The following is a 4,743-nucleotide window of genomic DNA, read 5'->3' as shown; positions in this document are numbered from 1 at the left end:
ATCATGTATACTGCATGTTATGCTTTACCTTATAGACTCAATTAATGATGATCCTTCTCAGTTAGTCCATGATGTAGGATCCCATACTACTGATGAACCAACAGTACAGAAGTCAGATCATGTACCAAGTGATTCTGATGAACCTAAAGCTACTGTATCCAGTGAACAGTGTCCAGCAAGGAATGATGATGAATCACTACAATCCTCTACTGATCATTCCACTACACATTCAGGTAATAATGGTATATTATACATGTTTCATTATGGGAACTAAATATGTTTAGGACATTTTCGTGATACATTGTATTCTGGAATGATGTACTATGATAAGAAAGAACTTGGTCATTGGAAAGCTATGTATTCTGTTGTTAGAGATTTGGAAGTTCTTAAAACGGTAAAGTATTATTATACATGCATTTTTGTGCACACATACATAATAATGTATGGCTTTTATTGATTAGTGTTGTTGTCTTTATGTTCATGTATAGTATTTAGAGAACAAGCAGACGTCAGTTGAATATGATGATATTGCTGATTCATTCAAGTTTATTCAACCAAATGGAACACTCAAAATGACACTACAAACTACTCAACTTCAGCAAGGATGGACTGTTTATCTTGACAGAGAACCAATGGAAGTATGTGCCTATGGAATTAAATCATGCAATGTCTTTCTTTATACTATAGTTACTTCAGTCTACAATTGAGCATTATTCATCATGTCCCTCTCCCTCATATGCAACCTGCAGTATGTCAGTGTATGCTGAAATTGGTGTTGCTACAAAGCCCCTTCATTGTCCTATTAAATTAACTGGAATAGATCCTTCAAAAATTGTCTACATCAACAAATCACCTCCTGCTCTTCCTCCATTAATGAGCAAGTCAATGATAATTAAAATTAATTTTATAATACCTCATTTCACAGGCCATACTACCTCCTCCTCTAATGTAGTACATGAATCAACGTTAGTATCATCCACTGGAGGAGCTAGTAAGTGATAATAATGTGTGTATATACTGACCTTTGACCTCTATTAGGTCCATCAGCTACTGTTGATGTCAATAAAGTAAAGAAAGTCATCAATGATGTTCTTGTATCTCATTATGCTGATCTTACTTCACTACCAATGGAAGCTGTCCCTGATCTTGCCAATAAATTATTTGCTCTTCGTTTGGTCAATAATGCTGTCAGAGTGAATCCTTCAATGGACAAGTGTATCGATGAGTTCAAGGCTAGTCTTAGTTTTAAGAGGAAGTTACCTCAAGTGCAGGAGCACTGTCAAAAGTTCTTAGACTCATTCATTGCTGTAAGAGGCAGTTATGCTGATGCAGCAATAGCTTTAGGTGAGGACTGGATTGAAGCTATTAGAAATGAACTGGGACTTGATTTTAATATTAACATTGATGCTTGATATAATTGATTTGCTTCGTTATTATTGCTTGTTTTAAATATTAAAAAATATATTAATTAGCGAAGAGTTTAACAATAATGTTATTAATTCCAAAGACAAACTAAACACACATGATGATAGTGTACATGTGTTCTGGTACTTGGGATTCTTTTGAGAGTGGGAATAACATCATCTGTATCTTGATATCAAGTGATCTTGAACTATCCCTGCTCTTATAGAAACCACGTAATAGATCACCTAATAATAATAATAACAATAATTAACAATAGTAATCAACATACATGTACATGTATAATAAGGAGTGATATACATGTACATACAAACAGACAGACAGTATTTGATATACTGACTCCAATTAATAAGTATAGACAGTAATGAGTACATTAGTCTTAAACCAGACCCACCTGTTTGAACTTGTATGGGTTCATTGAGGAAGAATATCCTCTGGTGCCAGTGAGTAGGTGTATCTTGAGGACTAGTACTGAAGTACACAGGATAAGAGGGAACCTCAAACTCAATGACAAAGTATCCAACAAGACCCTACAACATATTAATAATAAACCAGACCTTAGGGAACTTGTTACATGTACATGTACAACATTGATCAGTACTAAGTTACTAACTGCAGTGGCAATGCACTGAATACATTTTGAGGGTTGAAATTTATAAATCAGCCAAAAAGGTTAAAGACACAATAATTAGAGGTGATTTTGGAACCTCTTTTTAGAAATTACCTCAGTTTCAAAATGGTCAAAACTCAATATGCACCAGAAATAAAAAAAAAAACATAATTATGGCGACTTCAGAACCATTTTTCAGAACAAAATTTTGCTCTTCTTAAAAAATTGGCTCATTTTAAAAGTGCTCACAACTCAAAAATTATTTGTTGGAATCAGCTAAAACTCTGTACATAGCATAAGGACATCAATATGCATCAGAAAATGTAATAAAATTGAGGTGATTTCGGAGCCATTTTTTGGAAAAAAGCATGGGCTATACTATATAGCCTTGGGTAATTTTCAAAAATTGGCCGATTTTTTAAAATGCTCATAACTTTAAAATTATTTGTTGGAAACAGCTCAAACTTTCTAAATAGCATAAGGACATCAATATGTATCAGAAAATGTAATAAAAACTGGGGGTAATTTTGGAGCCATTTTTGTATAGCGTTGTGTATTCTTTAAAATCACACCGCCCAAATAAGACCAATACATGTACACGTATGTACATGTACATGTAGCAACAAGAACAGCTAGTTGTTAGTACATTGTAATAAACTGAGTCAGTTAATACAAATCATCAGTTAGGGATTCAGTCCCGAAAGATGGTTAATGATATAATGTTGTATCATCATTCTCAGTTAATACTTGATTTGAAAGAGATGGCATTAGTAATATGTCTGGCATAATGTTCCTGCAGCTTCTTGTCAGTGGGTTATTAAGTTACTCAAAAATGGGGGCAACATCCCATACTCTAGTACAGGGATTTTGTCTAAAATTTTGTCAAAAATGAAAAGGAGAGAATTCTCCATTTTATAATTGTTCCTGATACAAATACATGTTTCTATGTTGTGTACAAAGTTTGAACTGATTCCGATCAAGTTTAGATTTTATATAAATTTTAAAGTTGCTCAAAAATGAGGCCAACATCCTGTACCAGGAATTTTGCAAATTTCAGCAAAAATGAAAGAAAAATTTTAATTTTTACAATTTTTCTGATACGTATGCATGTACTTATGTTATGTAGAAATTTTGAACTGATTTAGATGAAGTTTAATTTTTTTACAAATTTTTAAAAGGTGTTCAAAAATTGGACCAATGTATAAAAATGGCTCACAAATCTGGGCCCATTTCCATTTCTGATGCATATTGATGTACATGTACTGTACTTATGCTACGTGTTTAACATACCTTACGCTGCCTAGCCTGTGGTTTCGTTGGAACACACAGAGGTCAAGTCAACCTCCTGAATACTTTAAAAAATACACTGTAATATAAAATTAGTGAAAAATTTATTTTGTACCTGATTGACCTGTAAAATTCGACTAAAAGAGCAATCAATATAGGCACTGACACTATCAACAGAAAACTTTATTTTTATCTAAAAGTTCATGACATCATAATTACATCACACAGTATGTTACTAACTTTAGCTTCAACGCAACACCTGCTAACATCATCTCCCTCGTCTGCTTCATGTGGGCGTGGCTCCTTGAAACTAATGGCAACGACTTCAATAAATTCTGAAACATCAACTACAAGATGGAGAGAGAGAGAGAGTGGTACTATACGTTATTAAACTATTAATTTTATTCTAATTATTGTCTTGAAGTCCGTCAATCGTAGTCTGCCAAGTTTTTACATGTAGCTCTTCTACTCAAAATTCCATTCATAGATGAATACCGTATAGCTGGTAATTTAAAAATACTAAAATTTTATAATATTAAAAGGGACAGTACATGACCATCAGAAAATCAATCCTTTACTTACTTCTCTTAAGACTCCAAGCTCATTACAAATCCCTCGTAAGAAAGATAAGAAATGTAGTTGTTGTTAATAAGTAATGAGAGAGAAAGAAAAGTACATTGTTATTATTATTATTATTATTATTATTATTTTTGTGCTTTTATTTTAGCAATACGGCATACATTAAAAATAACAATGCTACTCAAAATTCCATTGAGTGGAAAAGTACCGTAAACACCTGGTAAATTAAAAAAACACTAAATACTATAGCTTTGCAACACTAAAGCGACAGTACTTGAAAGTAAATCAATCCTGTACTTACTTCACTCAAGACTCCAAGCTCGTTAGGGACTCCTCAGTCGTAACATCAAGAGTATCCTTGTAAGGACACTTACTGCTCCAGTGGTTCCTTTACAAAAACAACATGAGGCCATTTTGTGTTGAGGCCTCAGCTTCTTTAGTGGGACGTCATCTTGTACCAGTGTCTCTGTATTAGTCGTTAGAGTCAAATCAACGTCTTCAGCAACTTGAATCGTGCTATAATTAGCTCCTCTCCCGTTAGATGAAGCATCACTTAGCTTGCCCCATTCTTGACAATAAGACACTGATGTAGGTTCATAAGTTTGATCTCGTGGTGTATAACAATTTTCAATAAAAGTAAGCCTAACTTCAACTTAATCCATATGGTCAGCCCAGTGAGAGACAATTTCTGAGGAGTTATAAGTCAGAGTCAACATCTATAGGAAGTCAAGGAACAAAAGAACGAGAAGAAGCTCGAAGAAGAACTAAAGAAGTCCAACACGTGGTCTAGCCAGTGCGGCAAGTCAATCTGCGCATGCTCACACCCACGTGGTACCATGCGTGGT

General features: G+C 34.1%; 1 long non-coding RNA gene across 1 annotated transcript; it reads right to left on the bottom strand.

The window, feature by feature from the left end:
- Nucleotides 1-3,268: 3,268 nt before the first annotated feature.
- On the bottom strand, nucleotides 3,269-4,019 carry LOC105312618 (uncharacterized). The gene is made up of 4 exons (XR_002184718.1): nucleotides 3,902-4,019; nucleotides 3,560-3,838; nucleotides 3,435-3,512; nucleotides 3,269-3,384 (listed from the first exon to the last, which is right to left on the bottom strand). It is a non-coding gene; the product is annotated as an uncharacterized LOC105312618 (long non-coding RNA).
- Between the last annotated feature and the right edge of the window lie 724 nt (nucleotides 4,020-4,743).

Source organism: Amphimedon queenslandica, unplaced genomic scaffold (genome assembly GCF_000090795.2).
Source record: "Amphimedon queenslandica unplaced genomic scaffold, v1.1 AMPQUscaffold_13426, whole genome shotgun sequence".
NCBI lineage: Eukaryota > Metazoa > Porifera > Demospongiae > Haplosclerida > Niphatidae > Amphimedon > Amphimedon queenslandica.
Note: the sequence above shows the minus strand (reverse complement) of the source record. Positions and strands in the feature narration are given on the sequence as shown.